This window comes from Syngnathus typhle, linkage group LG4 (genome assembly GCF_033458585.1).
Source record: "Syngnathus typhle isolate RoL2023-S1 ecotype Sweden linkage group LG4, RoL_Styp_1.0, whole genome shotgun sequence".
In the NCBI taxonomy this organism is placed as follows: Eukaryota; Metazoa; Chordata; class Actinopteri; order Syngnathiformes; family Syngnathidae; genus Syngnathus; species Syngnathus typhle.
The window spans coordinates 2,139,557-2,159,422 of record NC_083741.1 but is presented as its reverse complement, the minus strand read 5'-3'; the positions used below and the strand labels follow the sequence as shown (position 1 = coordinate 2,159,422).

Sequence of the window (19,866 nt, the reverse complement as noted above, 5' to 3'; positions counted from 1 at the left end):
TGCATGGCTTAGCGCATTCATATCTCGTCGACCTAGTTGTTCCTTATGTTCCGTCTTGTAACCTTCGTTCGCAAAACGCTACCCTTTTAGCGACACCGAGGGCCAAGAAAATGTCTGCAGGCTCTAGAGCATTTTCTATTCGGGCTCCAGAGCTTTGGAATGCCCTACCAATGGATATTAGAACTGCTACCTCAGTAGAAACATTTAAGACACGTTTAAAGACACATTTTTATGACATGGCCTTTAACTAACCTGTAGTGGCCGATTCGGCTGGAGTTTGTTTTCTCTCCCTCTCCACCCCCTCCCTCCCCCCTCCCCGGCCAGGGAGGTGGTTAGGTGGCACCCATGCTGACAGTGGCTATCTGGATTCTCGTGGGCCAATTCAGGATGGGGGAACTGCAGCTCAACCTTCTCGTAGACACTGCCAGGACAATTGAGGGCTCCTTCGGCAGCCCTCTGCTCTGACATGGACATCCACTTTTTATTTCATTGATGTTCATGTTGTATCATTTGTGCCCTCTCTGCATCCATTCCAACCTGGTGATCCTGAAAGGGGGATACTTCCATCTGTGGTCCCTTCTCAAAGTTTCTCATTTTCCCCCGGTAGGGGTTTTTAAGTTTTTCCTTGCCCTTTTGGGAGCTTAAGATCAGGGGATGCTTTGAGAATAATTGTGAATTTCTGTCTATGTGAAGCCCTTTGAGACTGCTTGTGATTTAGGGCTATACAAATAAACTTGACTTGACTTGACTTGTGTTCTATTATTGGACTTCTGTGCTCGACACGGATTTTCGATAATGAACACCATGTTCAAACATAAGGGTGTCCATGTGTGCACTTGGCACCAGGACACCCTAGGCCGCAGTTCGATGATCGACTTTGTAGTCGTGTCATCGGATTTGCGGCCGCATGTTTTGGACACTCGGGCAAAGAGAGGGGTGGAGCTGTCAACTGATCACCACCTGGTGGTGGGTTAGCTCCGATAGTGGGGGAAGATGCCGGTCCGACCTGGCAGGCTCAAACGCTCTGTGAGGGCCTGCTGGGAACGTCTGGCGGAATCCCCTCTCAGGAAGAGCTTTAACTTCCACCTCCGGCAGAGCTTTTCCCACGTCCCGGGGGAGGCGGGGGACATTGAGTCCGAGTGGACCTTGTTTCGCGCCTCCATTGTTGAGGCGGCCGACCGGAGCTGTAGCCGTAAGGTCATTGGTGCCTGTCGTGGCGGCAATCCCCGAACCCGCTGGTGGACACCGGCGGTAAGGGATGCCGTCAAGCTGAAGAAGGAGTGCTATCGGGCCGTTTTGGGCTGCGGTACGCGGCTTCGGCGATTGCTGAGGCAAAAACCCGGACGTATGAGGAGTTTGGCGAGGCCATGGAGAATGACTTCCGGACGGCTTCGAGGAAATTCTGGTCCACCATCCGGCGTCTCAGGAGGGGGAAGCAGTGCAACGTCAACACTGTTTACAGTGGAGATGGCGTGCTGCTGACGTCGACTCAGGACGTCGTGTGTTGGTGGGGAGGATACTTCGAAGACCTCCTCAATTCCACCGACACGCCTTCCATTGTGGAAGCAGGGCCTGGAGACTCTGAGGCGGACTCTCCAATCTCTTGGGTCGAAGTCACTGAGATACTTAAAAAACTCCTCGGTGGCAAAGCTGAGATGAGATCCGCCCGGATTTCTTAAAGGCTCTGGATGTTGTGGGGCTGTCATGGCTGACACGTCTCTACAACATCGCGTGGACATCGGGGACAGTGCCTCTGGATTGGCAAACTGGGGTGGTGGTTCCCCTCTTTAAGAAGGGGGACCGGAGGGTGTGTTCCAATTACAGTGGAATTACACTCCTCAGCCTCCCTGGTAAGGTCTATTCAGGGGTGCTGGAGAGGAGGGTCCGTCGGGAGGTCGAACCTCGGATTCAGGAAGAACAGTGTGGCTTTCGTCCTGGCCGTGGAACAGTGGACCAGCTCTTCACCCTCAGCAGGATCCTCGAGGGTGCATGGGAGTTCGCCCAACCAGTTCACATGTGTTTTGTGGACTTGGAGAAGGCGTTCGACCGTGTCCCTCGGGAGGTTCTGTTGGGGGTGCTTCGGGAGTACGGGGTACCGAGCCAACTGATAAGGGTGGTTCGGTCCCTGTATCACCGATGCCAGAGTTTGGTCCGCATTTCCGGGAGTAAGTCGGATTCGTTCCCAGTGAGGGTTGGACTCTGCCAAGGCTGCCGTATGTCACCGATTCTGTTCATAATTTTTATGGACAGAATTTCTAGGCGCAGCCGAGGCGTTGAGGGTGTCCGGTTTGGGGACCTCAGCATTGCGTCTGCTTTTTGCAGACGACGTGGTGCTGTTGGCTTCTTCAGGCCGTGATCTCCAGCTCTCACTGGAGCGGTTCGCAGCCGAGTGTGAAGCGGTCGGTATGAAGGTCAGCACCTCCAAATCCGAGTCCATGGTCCTCGATCGGAAAAGGGTGGAATGCCCTTTCTGGATCGGGGATGAGATCCTGCCCCAAGTGGAGGAGTTTAAGTATCTTGGGGTCTTGTTCACGAGTGAGGGGAGGATGGAGCGCAAGATCGACAGGCGGATCGGTGCAGCGTCGGCAGTAATGCGGACTCTGTACCGGTCCGTCGTGGTAAAGATAGAGCTGAGCCAGCCCAGCCCTTCCTTCCTTCTCAGCCCAGACTCCCAACACATTTCAGGCTCGGACGATTTTGTTTTCTCCAGCGTGGAACTAGTTTCCCTGATTCTAAAGTAAGTTTGAATCTTTTTATTACACTGTTCAATCTTTTTATTACACAGCCGGAGTCCCTGACAGAGCGGAGGCTTCGTGGTCGTTTGTCGACCGTCGATCATCGGACACAAAGTATGGCTGCGGATCAAGAGGTTTGTACGGCTTCGTGCACCAACTGCACCCTTCTCTTAGAGAGGTTGTCCCTGCTAGAGGGACGTGTCCGCCAGTTAGAGCAGAATTCCGCGATAACAGTAGATGTGGCGGACACAGATGCGGACTGTAGTCAGCCCGCTAGCCCAGTTAGCCCAAGCGGCTTGCTAATCGCGATGAGCCAGGTAAGACGCATAGCTGTCCAAAGTCATCTCGGTCTCCTGGCCCTCGCATTTTGGTCATAGGCGACTCCATTACCCGAAATATTACGCTTAACAATCCAGCCACGGTAATGTGTATTCCTGGGGGCAGAGCACCCGACATAGAAGCTAATCTTAGGGAGCTGACTCGCAATAGGTCTAGTCAACAGCGTAGTTCCAACAACACTAGCTACTCGGACACGTCGGCTCCAATGATGTTAGGATGAGACAATCAGAGATCACAAAGAAAAACATAGCGAGGACTTGTGATCTCGCCAGAAAGATGAGTCGGCATCGAGTATTTGTCTCTGGCCCCCTGCCTGGGAGAGGCACTGATGAGAGGTTTGGTAGATTAGTCTCCCTTAATCGATGGATGGCTGGGTTCTGTAAAAAGCAGGGACTGTATTTTATAGATAACTGGCCCTCCTTCTGGGGCCGCCCCAACCTGCTGAGGAAGGACGGCCTTCACCCTAACCGTGAAGGCGCCTTCATTCTTTCTAGGAATATAGATTACTGTTTGAGCCACTCATGACAGGTCACTTTAGAGCAGGCCGGGGCACAGGTGATTAGAACACCTGTCAGGATGGGTTTGGAGTCTGTTAAGCTAAAGTTAACTAGCGCTAGGCTAGACTTCCAGCATGCACATAGCTCCTCGTGCAGACTAGAGCGTGACAGTTTGAATAGTGCTACAGTACACATAAACACACTTTCTACTGGGGTAGTAGACAAATCCAATCACTCCACCCCGACCGGTTTTGCTGATGAAATGGTGCCTGTTTCTGATAATTTTACATGTGTAACAAATATTTACTAATTTACTAATATTTAAAAATCCTTCGATAGATACGCACCCTGATCGACCGATTACACTTAAACTCGGTTTTATGAATATTAGATCGCTTCATACGAAAGCAGTTCTCTTTAATGACCTCATCACGGAACATAATCTAAACGTTTTTGGTCTTTGCAAGACCTGGTTAAAACCTAATGAACTGCTACCGCTTAACGAGGCCTCGCCTCCAGATTTTGTGAGCTCGCATGTGGCGCGTCCTCGAAAAAAGGGAGAGGGTGTCGCCCTCATCTCAAATTCCAAGCTTAGATTTAAGCCTTGTTCAATCAACGTATTTAAAACATTTGAAATTCTCACTGTTCGATCCACCGCTTTACCATCATTTTATCTTGCTGTTATTTACCGTCCACCCGGGGCTTACTCTGGCTTCCTGGATGAATTTTCAAAATTCGTGGCTGATCTAGTGACCAATGCGGATAATATAATTATTATGGGCGATTTCAACATCCATATGAATTTACCGTCAGAGCCACTTACTTCGGCGTTTCAGACTTTAACTGATACGTTTGGTTTTACGCAAGCCGTACAAGCAGAAACGCATAGGAATGGAAATACCTTAGATCTGGTATTATCCCGAGGACTTGCAACTTCAAATATAGCAGTACTGCCATACACTACTGTTCTGTCTGATCATTACTTAACAAACTTTGAAATTTTAGTTCCTTGTCAAAGACAAGAGAGCAATCAGAATAATAGGAGCTGTAATTTTAACTCCATGACTGCAACTGCGCTATCTGAGTTACTGTCACCGGCAACCGCCATATTTCCCGCATACATCGGCTCTATTGATAATCTTCCAAATGAATTCAATGCGACATTGTTAAATGCCATTGACTCTGTGGCGCCGTTACGTCTGAAAACTTGGCGTAGATTGCCTACTCCGTGGTTCACAGATGAAACGCGTACGCTTAAGCAATTATGTAGAAAGCATGAGCGCAGATGGCGTTTAACCAAACTTGAGGTTTTCCATCAGGCATGGCAGGATAGCCTCCTGAAATATAAAGATGCGCTTATCTTAGCAAAAACTCAGTATTTCTCGCAAGTTATTAATCTCAATAAAACCAATCCTAAACGCCTATTTGATACAGTGGCAAAGCTGACTCTACATGGTCGCCAATAATCGATATGACTCTTTTCAGTCTGGTTTTAGAGCTAATCATTCCACTGAGACAGCACTTGCTAAAGTGACTAACGATCTATCTCCTCATAGCTATGGATTCAAACACTTCATCTCTATTGTTACTACTTGATCTTAGTGCTGCCTTCGACACTGTAGACTTCGATATTTTATTAGGGCGTCTTAAAAGTTGTGTTGGTAATCCAGGGTCAGCACTAGGCTGGTTCCATTCCTATCTATCAGACAGGATGCACTGAGTGGTCCATGGCAATACGTCCTCTGAGCTCTATAATGTTACGTGTGGTGTCCCACAGGGATCGGTACTCGGACCAATTCTATTTAATATTTATATGATTCCGCTTGGGGACATAAGACGTAAATATAATATTAGTTTTCAATGCTACGCGGATGACACCCAATTATATATGCCGTTATCGAAGACAGATCCGTGGGATTGTTGTAATCTTGAGGCGTGCCTTGCGGAGATCAAGCAATGGATGTCTCTCAACTTCCTTCGTCTTAACCCAGATAAAACTGAGATGTTGATAATTGGTCCAACTCGTTATCAACACTTATTTAAGGAAACCACTATAACTATAGATAACCGTACTATCACTCAGAGCGATACTGTAACTAATCTCGGGGTAATCTTTGACCAAACGCTCTCCTTTCAAAAGCACATTAAGATTATAACCAGAATTGAGTTTTTTCACCTTCGTAATATTGCAAAGATTCGTCCGATCCTCTCGACCGGTGATGCGTAAACTATTATATATGCGTTCGTCACGTCGCGCCTGGACAACTGTAATGTATTATTCTCTGGTCTATCTAAGTCCCGCATCAAAAGTCTACAGTTAGTACGAAATGCTGCTGCAAGGTTGCTTTCACGGCCAAGAAAATCTGATCACATTACCCCAATATTAGCCAACTTACATTGGCTCCTGGTCCATTTAAGATGTGACTTCAAGGTTCTTCTATTAACCTATAAATCACTGCATGGCTTAGCGCATTCATATCTCGTCGACCTAGTTGTTCTTTATGTTCCGTCTTGTAACCTTTGTTCGCAAAACGCTAGTCTTTTAGTAACACCGAGGGCCAAGAAAATGTCTGTCAACCACCTTTTCATTGATTTTCATAGTATGTATTATTTGTGCCCTCTCTGCATCCATTGCTGCCTGGTGATCCTGAAAGAGGGATCCTTCCATCTGTGGTCCCTTCTCAAGGTTTCTCATTTTCCCCTGACAGGTTTTTTTTTTGTTTTTCCTTGCCCTTTTGGGAGCTTAAGATCAGGGGAGGCTTTGAGAATAATTGTCAATTTTTGTCTATGTGAAGCCCTTTGAGACTGCTTGTGATTTAGGGCTATACAAATAAACTTGACTTGACTTGAATTCAAGTCTAGGTTCTTCTTGCCCAACTCCTTAAAGTATCAGGACCCTTCAAAGGTCTTTACGAAATATCAATTTTTGCCTTTCATGCTAACCTGGAGTACCCATTTAATAGGTACTCTGCGTACAGCGAACGGTGAAAGAAGGCACATATGTATACGCCTCGTAAACTGAATGCATTGAGGATGGGTCAGGTTCCATGCAGCACAGCCAACATGTGGAAAATATTATCCGTACAACATTTCTTCTCAAAAGCGTGACTTGAAAAAACATCCAAAGCTCCAAACAGCAGAGGATGGTTTCGATCCCTCGACCTCTGGGTTAAGGGCCCAGCACGCTGCCGCTGCGCCACTCTGCTGCTCAACACGAGTTATTCATGAGGTCCTCTAATCAGCAAACAAGCGTTCGGTTCCAACTCGCAACTGGATTCTGATTGTCACTCATATTGTTTCGCCTCTGTTGTGTACAGGCTTCAATACATTATGAGCAAAGCTCAGTCGGACAGCACTAACCTGGATGCTGGTGGAGAAACCAACTATTTGTCCTCCAATTTCACGTTTTAAATAGAAATGGCAACTAAATTCAATGTAGAAACTGCAGGTGGTTGGCAGTGTGGCTGAGCGGTCTAAGGTGCTTGGTTAAGGCTCGAGTATCTCCTGAAGTGTAGGTTCAAATCCCGCCACTTCAGCATCAGTTTATTCTTATGGCCCAACTCTTGTCGGTGCAGCTGTTTGCTATGATGACCCTGGAAAGTTCTTTGCGAAATATCAATCTTTGCCTTTCATGTTCATCTGGACTACGCATTTAATAGATACACTGTGTATTTGGGTAGAGACTGCTGAAAGGAGGCATATGCCTTGTGAACTACCGTATTTTTCGGACTAAAAGTCGCTCGGAATATAGGTCGCATTAGCCATAAAATGCACAATAAACAACATATATACCCTAATTTTCTGACTAAAAGTCGCTCCGTAATATAGGTCGCATGAGCCATAAAATGCACAATAATGTGAAAAAAAAACATATATAAGTCGCTCCGGAGTACAAGTCGCATTTTGGGGGAAATGTATTCGACAAAATCCACCACCAAGAACAGACATGAACGATCAACAACAGGCTAAACGATAGGTATGCTAACGTGACATAAACACAAACGAAGAGCTGAGAACGGGCCTGACGTAACATTCAGAGTTATTCAAATAACTATTACATACTAAACAAAGTTAAGTTAAAGTCCCAATGATCATCACACACACATCTGGGTGTGGTGAAATTTGTCCTCTGCATTTAACCCATCCCCATGTGATTTTGATCCATCCCCTGGGGGAGAGGGGAGCAGTGAGCAGCAGCGGTGCCGCGCTCGGGAATCATTTGGTGATCTGACCCCCCCAATTCCAACCCTAATGCTGAGTGCCAAGCAGGGAGGCAATGGGTCCCATTTTTATAGTCTTTGGTATGACCCGGCCAGGGTTTGAACCCACAACCTTCCAGTCTCAGGGCGGACACTCTACCACTAGGCCACTGAGCTGGTATAACACGTTTATAAAACCATCTGTGTCACTCCAATTCATTAAATCCATCGATCGTCCTTAATAGAAACGATGCCGCGTATGCGCCGAGCCGCTGACATCTAAATATTCTAAATCTTCCACAGACCCATATAACGATATATAAAGTATATATCAAATAACTATCATATAAACAACGATATTATCAAACCATCTGTGTCACTCCAAATCATTAAATCCATCGATCAAATTCCTCGTCCTTTGTCAACAACGCCGCGCGTGCGCCCTGACGTCAGCCTCGTCGTTATTCCACAGATCTAGTAAATAACTATATTATAGCGTTAACAAAGTACAAGGAAAGACGTGGATTTGGTAAACGTCTCTTTATTTAACAAAACAAGAGTTCAACGAGCCAAGAAGTACTGAACTGTAACGATAAAAACATATACAAGTTGCTACACGAAATAAAATATAGCAAATAACTATAACATAAATACGCAGTTCACTACCACACGGCCCCAAGCACCGGCGTCGACCTCCAGGTGTGTGGCGGCGTGGACTTCCGAGTTACCGATTTACCAGTGCCCAGAAGAGCAGCACTCTGTGCCGTACTGTAATCGTCGGTGAGAATGGGTGGACAGGGAGGCCTGTAAGCGAGTCCGTCACTTGGATAGTCCATTGCTTCTCTGCCTTTTGGCTAAGATCAAGTATAGTATCTGTTCTTATCATTTGAATATCTGATTTGTCCCCTTTGAGGGACTTCATATTAAATTACTTTTTGGAACAGAGAGATGAGATTCAGAGCTTGCTCTGCCCACTCTGCGCATCAACCTGGTGTTTCAGTATATCTGGGACTGGTGTACCTACCTATGATGGTCAATTGAAATGCAAATTCAATAAAACGCAGCGAGGACGGTTTGGATGCTCAATTTTTCACAGAAGGCCTGGCAGAAGAAAACAAGGCGTTCAGGTCAGCCAGATGGACAATTGGCCGACAAACATCTGCACAACTGCTCACGAGTTTCAGTGAGTCAAACCCAGGTTGCAACCATCACCAGAGGCTTGTCGCATTAGCTCATTCAGCGGTTGCATGCTCCACCGTTGCGCCTGTTACCACTTATGCCCTGTGAGTAGTATACACACACACACACGCACATTTCTCATCCACTAGTACAGTGCTTCTGAATTATTTTCTGTTACGCCCCCCCCCTAGCAAGAAGAAAACTATTCGCGCCCCCCCCTCCCCACCGTGACTATCCTAACTTGTCTTGTAAGTCGTAAAATGTTGCACTGTCGCAAACGTCACAGAAGTAACAATGAGAGCGCCACTGCCCCCTGCTGTGAAAATACAAAATTACACTTTATTCTAGTACTGCCAAAAAAAAAGCCTGTTCCCCAGGGTCACACGCGCCCCCCAGGTATAGCGCCCCACTATTTGAGAAGCACTGGGCTAGTACCATCACACCATTCGCTAGTTTACAAATGGCACCGTCATCTAACAGAGAGGATGTAAAATAAGTGGTTGTGTCCCCAGGAATAAGACCTAACCTGACTGTGATCACGAAGGTAGTTCACCCAGGGTGAGATGTGCCCATTGCACTGACGGTCACATTAACCCCTGCGAATTCTCCAAATACGGGAATCTCGACTGCGTAATTTGTGAGAGTGGGAAACTGTGTCTGCGCCCTGATTTGATTGTTAAATATTGAGAGTCCTGAACCAAGTGCGACACAAAGGCTTGCAAATCCTGTTTCAGGGCCGCAGCAGGAACTTGGCATCTGCATCTTAAATTGAAGTTGGGGATTCTAAGAAGATTCAAGAGTTTTTAGTGTGGCCGATCGGTTTAAAGCACTGAATTAACGCTACGGTCTCTCATGAGGAGACCGGTGAAAGTAGTCACACATATTCCATGTGAAACGTAATTGACAATGGGTCAACTTTCATGTGCAACAATCAATGTGTAGACAGTCTAAACGTCACAATACTTCTATTCAAGAGCAACACTTGAAAGAAGTTAGGAGGCTGTTCAACGAGCTCCAGATAGCAGAAAATTATTTCAACAATCAATCAAGCCATCCGGGCCATTGGCTCAGCACGCTCCATTCGCGCTACCCTGCAGCCGATCACTCAAAACTCAATCTGTCCCCTCATCGCCGAACAAGCATTAGTCCCCAACACTTGCAACTGGATTCCCGTTGTCTTTGAAGTCGTTTCGCCTGTTGCGATTGATTGTCAAAGTCTGCTTTATTGTCAACATCTTCACATGCCGAGACACACAAAGAGATCAAAATTACGTTTTCCCTATCCCACGGTGACAAGACATATTACACGATAGACATACAAGTAAACGACGCAATATAAAAAACAAGAAGGCACAAACAATAAATAATAAGAGTAACAATAAATAATAAATAAATAGATAACACAACGAATAAAAGCCAGTGTGCATACAGACAGTAAAAGTACAGGACGCTACGCAGAACGGGGAAGCGAGTTCAGGATCCTGACAGCCTGGAGTATGAAGCTGTTTGAGAGTCTGGTGGTACCCTCTTGGCCAACTCCTGTCAGTGCAGCCATAAAGTATCAGGACCCTTCAAAGGTCTTTGTGAAATATCAATCTTTGCCTATCATTCCACCTTGGAGTACCCATTTAATAGGTTACCTGTTTGTACAGGTATGGTGTTGTTTCTGCAGGGCACATGTGCTTGTCGCGCCTCCTAAGGCGCCTCGGGTAAGCTGTTGGATCGTCAGCTTGTTGTTTCTTCTTTGTTACGTTATTATGTTATGTGGCCTAAGGCGCTGGATTTAGACTCCAGTCTCTCCTGAGGCGGGCATTCAAATCCCACCACTGCCACTTCTGCATCAATTCAGTTCTGTTCTTCTTGCCCAACTCCTGTCAGTGTAGCCATAAAGTATCAGGACCCTTCAAAGGTCTTTGTGAAATATCAATCTTTGCCTATCATTCCACCTTGGAGTACCCATTTAATAGGTAACTACACTGTGTATTTGGACTGAGAATGGTGAAAGAAGGCATGTATATGCCTCGTAAACTGTATGCATTGAGGATGAGTCAACTTCCATGCAGCACAGCCAACGTGTGGAAAATATCATCCGTACAACATTTCTTCTCAAAAGCATGACTTGAAAGAATATCTAAAGCTTTTCAAACACCACCAGGCAACAAGTTCCAAGAAGCAGAGAATGGTTTCGATCCATCGACCTCTGGGTTACGGGCCCAGTACGCTCCCGCTGGGCCGCTCTGCTGCTCAGAACTAGTATTTCATGATGTCCTCTAATCGGCAAACGAGCATTCGGTTCCAACTCGCAACTGGATTCTGATTGTCACTCATTTTGTTTCGCCTCTGTTGTGTACATGCTTCATTACATCATGAACAAAGCTCAGTTGGGCAGCACTATTCTTACTCATTTTTGCTAGCTTTGGGGGCTCGACTGGGGAAGCATGTCACGTGACCGGGACGAGCGTCTTGACCTGAATTAATTCATCGTGGATAAAAAAATATTTTATTTTTTTCTTGTGCGGCTTGGCGGCCCGGTACCAAGGGCTGGTGGAGAAACCAATTATTCATTCTCCATTTTCGCATGTTTTAATAGAATTGTCAACAAAATTCAATGTTGACATTACAGGTGCTAGGTAGTGTGGCCGAGCGGTCTAAGGCGCTGGATTAAGGTACCAGTCTCTCCTGAGGCTTGGGTTTAAATCCTGCCACTTCAGCATAAGTTTAGGTCTGTTCTTTTGGCCCAACTCTTGTTGGTGTAGCCATTAAGTATGATGACCCTTCAAACTTCTTTGCGACATATCAACCTTTGCCTTTCATGCTCTTCTAGACCAGAGGTCCCCAACCACCACGCCACGGGCTGCTACCGGTCCGTGGGTCACTTGGTACCGGGCCACCAAGCTGTACAGGAAAAAAAAAAACATATTTTTTTATCGACGATTCATTAATTCAGGTCAAGACGCTTGTCTCGGTCATGTGACATGTTTCCCAGTCGAGCCCGGAAAGCTAGCAAAAATAAGTACGAATTTATTTTGAAAAAATAAAAAAATTGGCGGCTCTGTGGTGCACTGGGTAGCACGTCCGCCTCACAGTTAGGAGGGTGCGGGTTCGATTTCACCTCCGGCCCTCCCTGTGTGGAGTTTGCATGTTCTCCCCGGGCCCGCGTGGGTTTTCTCCGGGCACTCCGGTTTCCTCCCACATCCCAAAAAAAATCATGCTTGGTAGGCCGATTGAAGACTCCAAATTGTCCCCAGATGTGAGTGCGAGTGCAAATGGTTGTCCGTCTCTGTGTGCCCTGTGATTGGCTGGCAACCGGTTCAGGGTGTCCACCGCCTACTGCCCAATGACGGCTGGGATAGGCTCCAGCGCTCCCGAGACCCCCGTGGGGATTAAGCGGTTCAGAAAATGGATGGGTGGATGAAATAAATTGGCCATTCCCTCCCAATTACAGTCGGATCATTTTATTTCATTGTATTTATATATTTATTATCAATGTATTCATTTATATAAAGGCCGGTCTGCGAAAATATTTCTGATACGTAACCGGTCCGTGGCGCAATTAAGGTTGGGGACCACTGTTCTAGCCTACCCATTTGAAAGGGACCTACACTGTGTATTTGGATTGAGACTGGTGAAAGAAGGCCCTTATACGTATGCTTCGTGAACCACGGTATTTTCCGCACTATTAGGCGAACTTAAAAACTTTGCACTTTAAAAACAGTGCACCTTATAATGCAGAGCGCCTTATATATGGATTGTCAGGGTGGTGCTCACTCTAACTTATTTTGCAAGAACCACACAGGAGTCAAGCAAGTCATTTTAGACACCTGCAGGCGGAGAGTTCACTCGTCGCTGTGCTTACAGCGATGGTCGAATGAAGTCTGACTCAGGCCTCGTCAGGTGCTTATTTATTGAGAGAAACAGAGTGGGGTTGAAAGTGGGGGTGTGGGAACACACAGGATAAGGTGAAGACGGTCCCCTGCTGATCAAAGCATAGCAGGGGACCTTTTACGACGTTCTGTAAACAAAGCAACTTTGATTGCTTCCTCTGCAGCTAGTCAATAAGTTGAAAAGATCTTAGCACTTTGGTCAACTACTTTTGTCTAGACAGGACAAGCTAGTTAAATTATTACAGGTTACATTCCAACATAATCATACGATGAAGATATTCTGCAAACCCTAACATGGATCAATTGATGAATTTGTTGATCCATACTGGTCCATATAACAGCTATTTAGTGACGCCCCCTGACCACAGTTGCCGCAATGCTGAGAAGCAATGCGACCTAGTAATTTACTAGTCGTACTAAAACGTACTGAAACATTTTGGCAGAGCGGTGTTTTACACGCTGTGATTTTTCACTCAAAATGTTTAAGCGCAGTTGTACACAGCGCTCTGCCAAAATCTATCCAGCGCATAAACAACATCGACATAACGTATTAATTAATATTAGATTATAATATATTATAATATATTATATCAATTATAATATTATATTAATATTAGAACTAATCTAATTAATTCACCCAATAATGTTGTTTTTTTTTGTTTCTCACTCAGTGAGTGACAGGTGTCCAGCCAATGATACAATACGGTTCACTTACGGTACAAAGCCAATCATGGCATTGACGGTGCTTGCGTCTGGGCCCTCCCTATATGCGCCGTGCAGGTTAGCTAGCAGGTTAATTGATGCTAATACAAACCCCGCATCATGGCGAAACGAACAGGCGGCGATACATCCACTCACCAAGCCACAGTAAAAAAGAAATGCAGTTCTTTTAAGATGGAATAGCTGTCGGAGTATGTGCAAATTGAAGAAAAAGCGGTGAAATTGGGTGAGATTTTTTCTTTTTCAAGTGAGAAAGGTCTACCGTTTTTTTCCGTGTATAATGCGGCCCCATGTATAATATGCACCCTAAAAATGGCATGTTGATGCTGGAAAAAAGCCTGTACCCATGTATAATACGCACTAAATTTTTTAAAAAAATAACTTTTAATTTTTTTTCTTTTTTTTTTTTAAGTCCCAATGATCGTCACACACGCAGGGAGGCAATGGGTCCCATTTTTATAGTCTTTGGTATGGTCTTAACTAGGCTGGATGTAATTTTTTTTGTTGGCGTTGATTTCTCCGACTGCCCGTAAAGGCACCACCGCGCTCAGTGCGCACATTTGAAAAAGGCGTGCGGACGTGAAAAAGGCGGCTCTGTATGGGAGAGACGTTGAAGAGGAATAAAAACACCCTTGGAAACCAAAACTTGCCCCTCGTCGTGACTCGGAGCCGCAACAAATGTTTCGGATTTGTGTAGGGTACATTAAGACAGCAAACGAGCAGGTGTTCGAGCAAGCGTCTGATACGAGGGCATTGCGGTCGTATGGAGCGTTTTTGAAGTGAACAGCAGAGACGAAAGGAACAAGGCAAAGTGTTGTGAAATAAAATATTACCTATAATACGCACTTTGTTATTTGCTGATTGAAACTGCTAATTAAACTGTGAATTGAAACTAATAGGAAGTGTCAAACGTGCACTTTTTATCGAAGTGCCTCCGGCTCCCCAGTATCGGGTTCAATAAGCCGGGGCGGAGGGACTCGTCCGTAGCTGACCACCCGAGTTAAATTAATTCTACCAGAATCAATGTAATTTCTATACGACGCCAACCCCTTTCAAGTCATCCGACGCGCAAGCCGAGTAACTCAATTCGAGACAAGTCGCCGGTATGACCGCACCGTAATGATGGCTCCCTCCTGTCGTTTGATGCTGGTATTACGTTACGGATATTTTTTAGATGCCTTTGTTAAGACCTCAAGGATTCGTTAATTCACTAGAGCGCCCTCGCCCTAGCTGAGCTCAAGATAACTACTTCGAACCAGATCTGACAATTCCTGATGTTAAGGATTAAAGCTGTCTTCACTTTAAAAAGAATTGAACGGATTCAAAGAATGACTATGATAGGGAAATAAAGACATTTTAAAGTTGTAATTACCGCATATAAAACCATGCTCGACATAGTTAATACGAAATAATCGATACCGAATTTAGGCTCAAGAAGAGATTTAATGAATAAGCAAGAAAAAGAATTGCAAGTCGAAAAAACAAAATAACAAGACTCACCCAGACAGAACAAGAGAGGAGACTAAAGGTCTAAAATCCTATTTGGTTGAACAAGTCGAGTGATCGGCTCTCCTTTGTTCCAAAATCCGAATTCTGTTTAAAAAAGAGGAAAGGTCTGGCCATGAGGAGAAAGTAAAAGTGGCGACTTCCCCTTTCTGCCAGGATCGGCTCTCTCCTCTGCTTTCCTCAAAGTTTAAAATTTGACAAAGTCCAATTCGAAGACTCTGGAAATTCATCTTAGTAGATTTTGGTTCAATCTCAAAAAGAATGCAAAATCCATCCTTGTTCTTTTACTCCGGGCAGCGTCACGGCCATCGCCCTGACTAGGAAGAAGCGCGCCCGCTCTGTATCCGGGCAACCTATTTATAGGCTTCTGGTATTACCTCATCAGAATGACATCATCCCGCACGTCAGGTGGCCTTCCTGGAAGTTTCTAGAAGTTTCGAGAATGTTCCTTAGCTGATGCCTGTCCACGCCGGCTAGAAACCACTGGTTGTCTTGGCAACCTTGCTTCAAGCTGCAATCACCGGAAACAGATGTTTCCTGTTTTGCTCGCTCTTTACTTCTAGTATCAGCCCTTAAGTCTCCTCTTAACTTAATGCATTCAGGTATGGATGGAACACCAATGTTAAATACAGGTTGGACAAAACATTGCAACATGAATCACATATATCTTGTCTAATAAAGATCAATCTCAACACATAATAGTACTTAACACAATAATGGGTTCTTCCAACCTAAACACATATATTGATATTGCTCAAGCTGTTGCATCTTAAAATTATGGCATAGCAAATTCATATTCCAAAATTGTGCATATCTACGTGTTTGAACAGGTCGTGTCCTCCCAATTGCTAACTATTTAATTTGTTAGATTTGTTCATTTCCATCAGGTCACCCCTATGTCAAGCTTTAACACCATCTCCTGGTGAAATTCTGAACTACTACATGTTTTGGGATAGCCAATGTGCCTGGGCCAAATTCACTACCTAAGTTTACACAATCTCGTACCTCCATGTCACTTGACAGAAGAAAACAACTCTCGCTCTTTATATAGCTGACGTGTCTTGCGCATCCGTTCTGCGCATCGGATCCATAGTGCGCATGCGCAGTCATACTGCCTCCGTATGACGTCTGGTCCGCGATGGAGATTAAAAAACAAACAATATTTGACAATAACACACTATCAAGGATTGCACCATCGCATCAAACGATGTGTCGTCAATTATGAATTTTACTGACTAAGTGTGTTGGGCAGGATGGCTGAATGCGATGCGCGATTGACAACAAACAAGAAGAAAGGTGATTTCAAGTTTTATTTTGAGGGAGATTTGTCATGTCTCGTCCCCAGTTTTGCTATGTGTCTAGGTTGCCATAGTTTCTGTTCGCGTCGCCCCTCTCTTCCTGTGTCACCTCAATCAATGTAATGTTTTGTATTTAAGTCCTGTCTGCCCCTCGCTCACCGTCGGATGATGTCATGATGTTGACACAAATAAACTTGACTTGACTTGAATTCAAGTCTAGGTTCTTCTTGCCCAACTCCTTAAAGTATCAGGACCCTTCAAAGGTCTTTACGAAATATCAATTTTTGCCTTTCATGCTAACCTGGAGTACCCATTTAATAGGTACTCTGCGTACAGCGAACGGTGAAAGAAGGCACATATGTATACGCCTCGTAAACTGAATGCATTGAGGATGGGTCAGGTTCCATGCAGCACAGCCAACATGTGGAAAATATTATCCGTACAACATTTCTTCTCAAAAGCGTGACTTGAAAAAACATCCAAAGCTCCAAACAGCAGAGGATGGTTTCGATCCCTCGACCTCTGGGTTAAGGGCCCAGCACGCTGCCGCTGCGCCACTCTGCTGCTCAACACGAGTTATTCATGAGGTCCTCTAATCAGCAAACAAGCGTTCGGTTCCAACTCGCAACTGGATTCTGATTGTCACTCATATTGTTTCGCCTCTGTTGTGTACAGGCTTCAATACATTATGAGCAAAGCTCAGTCGGACAGCACTAACCTGGATGCTGGTGGAGAAACCAACTATTTGTCCTCCAATTTCACGTTTTAAATAGAAATGGCAACTAAATTCAATGTAGAAACTGCAGGTGGTTGGCAGTGTGGCTGAGCGGTCTAAGGTGCTTGGTTAAGGCTCGAGTATCTCCTGAAGTGTAGGTTCAAATCCCGCCACTTCAGCATCAGTTTATTCTTATGGCCCAACTCTTGTCGGTGCAGCTGTTTGCTATGATGACCCTGGAAAGTTCTTTGCGAAATATCAATCTTTGCCTTTCATGTTCATCTGGACTACGCATTTAATAGATACACTGTGTATTTGGGTAGAGACTGCTGAAAGGAGGCATATGCCTTGTGAACTACCGTATTTTTCGGACTAAAAGTCGCTCGGAATATAGGTCGCATTAGCCATAAAATGCACAATAAACAACATATATACCCTAATTTTCTGACTAAAAGTCGCTCCGTAATATAGGTCGCATGAGCCATAAAATGCACAATAATGTGAAAAAAAAACATATATAAGTCGCTCCGGAGTACAAGTCGCATTTTGGGGGAAATGTATTCGACAAAATCCACCACCAAGAACAGACATGAACGATCAACAACAGGCTAAACGATAGGTATGCTAACGTGACATAAACACAAACGAAGAGCTGAGAACGGGCCTGACGTAACATTCAGAGTTATTCAAATAACTATTACATACTAAACAAAGTTAAGTTAAAGTCCCAATGATCATCACACACACATCTGGGTGTGGTGAAATTTGTCCTCTGCATTTAACCCATCCCCATGTGATTTTGATCCATCCCCTGGGGGAGAGGGGAGCAGTGAGCAGCAGCGGTGCCGCGCTCGGGAATCATTTGGTGATCTGACCCCCCCAATTCCAACCCTAATGCTGAGTGCCAAGCAGGGAGGCAATGGGTCCCATTTTTATAGTCTTTGGTATGACCCGGCCAGGGTTTGAACCCACAACCTTCCAGTCTCAGGGCGGACACTCTACCACTAGGCCACTGAGCTGGTATAACACGTTTATAAAACCATCTGTGTCACTCCAATTCATTAAATCCATCGATCGTCCTTAATAGAAACGATGCCGCGTATGCGCCGAGCCGCTGACATCTAAATATTCTAAATCTTCCACAGACCCATATAACGATATATAAAGTATATATCAAATAACTATCATATAAACAACGATATTATCAAACCATCTGTGTCACTCCAAATCATTAAATCCATCGATCAAATTCCTCGTCCTTTGTCAACAACGCCGCGCGTGCGCCCTGACGTCAGCCTCGTCGTTATTCCACAGATCTAGTAAATAACTATATTATAGCGTTAACAAAGTACAAGGAAAGACGTGGATTTGGTAAACGTCTCTTTATTTAACAAAACAAGAGTTCAACGAGCCAAGAAGTACTGAACTGTAACGATAAAAACATATACAAGTTGCTACACGAAATAAAATATAGCAAATAACTATAACATAAATACGCAGTTCACTACCACACGGCCCCAAGCACCGGCGTCGACCTCCAGGTGTGTGGCGGCGTGGACTTCCGAGTTACCGATTTACCAGTGCCCAGAAGAGCAGCACTCTGTGCCGTACTGTAATCGTCGGTGAGAATGGGTGGACAGGGAGGCCTGTAAGCGAGTCCGTCACTTGGATAGTCCATTGCTTCTCTGCCTTTTGGCTAAGATCAAGTATAGTATCTGTTCTTATCATTTGAATATCTGATTTGTCCCCTTTGAGGGACTTCATATTAAATTACTTTTTGGAACAGAGAGATGAGATTCAGAGCTTGCTCTGCCCACTCTGCGCATCAACCTGGTGTTTCAGTATATCTGGGACTGGTGTACCTACCTATGATGGTCAATTGAAATGCAAATTCAATAAAACGCAGCGAGGACGGTTTGGATGCTCAATTTTTCACAGAAGGCCTGGCAGAAGAAAACAAGGCGTTCAGGTCAGCCAGATGGACAATTGGCCGACAAACATCTGCACAACTGCTCACGAGTTTCAGTGAGTCAAACCCAGGTTGCAACCATCACCAGAGGCTTGTCGCATTAGCTCATTCAGCGGTTGCATGCTCCACCGTTGCGCCTGTTACCACTTATGCCCTGTGAGTAGTATACACACACACACACGCACATTTCTCATCCACTAGTACAGTGCTTCTGAATTATTTTCTGTTACGCCCCCCCCCTAGCAAGAAGAAAACTATTCGCGCCCCCCCCTCCCCACCGTGACTATCCTAACTTGTCTTGTAAGTCGTAAAATGTTGCACTGTCGCAAACGTCACAGAAGTAACAATGAGAGCGCCACTGCCCCCTGCTGTGAAAATACAAAATTACACTTTATTCTAGTACTGCCAAAAAAAAAGCCTGTTCCCCAGGGTCACACGCGCCCCCCAGGTATAGCGCCCCACTATTTGAGAAGCACTGGGCTAGTACCATCACACCATTCGCTAGTTTACAAATGGCACCGTCATCTAACAGAGAGGATGTAAAATAAGTGGTTGTGTCCCCAGGAATAAGACCTAACCTGACTGTGATCACGAAGGTAGTTCACCCAGGGTGAGATGTGCCCATTGCACTGACGGTCACATTAACCCCTGCGAATTCTCCAAATACGGGAATCTCGACTGCGTAATTTGTGAGAGTGGGAAACTGTGTCTGCGCCCTGATTTGATTGTTAAATATTGAGAGTCCTGAACCAAGTGCGACACAAAGGCTTGCAAATCCTGTTTCAGGGCCGCAGCAGGAACTTGGCATCTGCATCTTAAATTGAA

At 45.3% G+C, this 19,866-nt stretch overlaps 1 long non-coding RNA gene and 2 other non-coding genes across 3 annotated transcripts in view; 2 read left to right on the top strand and 1 right to left on the bottom strand.

Annotated features, from left to right (window-relative positions):
- The window catches only part of LOC133153249 (uncharacterized), a 65,062-nt gene extending 49,622 nt beyond the window's left edge, over nt 1-15,440 (bottom strand). The window contains exon 1 of the long non-coding RNA XR_009714280.1: nt 15,054-15,440. This is a non-coding gene — a long non-coding RNA (uncharacterized LOC133153249). The remainder of the gene's footprint in view (nt 1-15,053) is intronic.
- LOC133153341 (U2 spliceosomal RNA) lies at nt 8,605-8,795 on the top strand. Its single transcript, XR_009714313.1, has one exon. It is a non-coding gene; the product is annotated as a U2 spliceosomal RNA (small nuclear RNA).
- Nucleotides 15,441-18,748: 3,308 nt separating the features above from the next.
- LOC133153340 (U2 spliceosomal RNA) lies at nt 18,749-18,939 on the top strand. Its single transcript, XR_009714312.1, has one exon. It is a non-coding gene; the product is annotated as a U2 spliceosomal RNA (small nuclear RNA).
- Nucleotides 18,940-19,866: the final 927 nt, after the last annotated feature.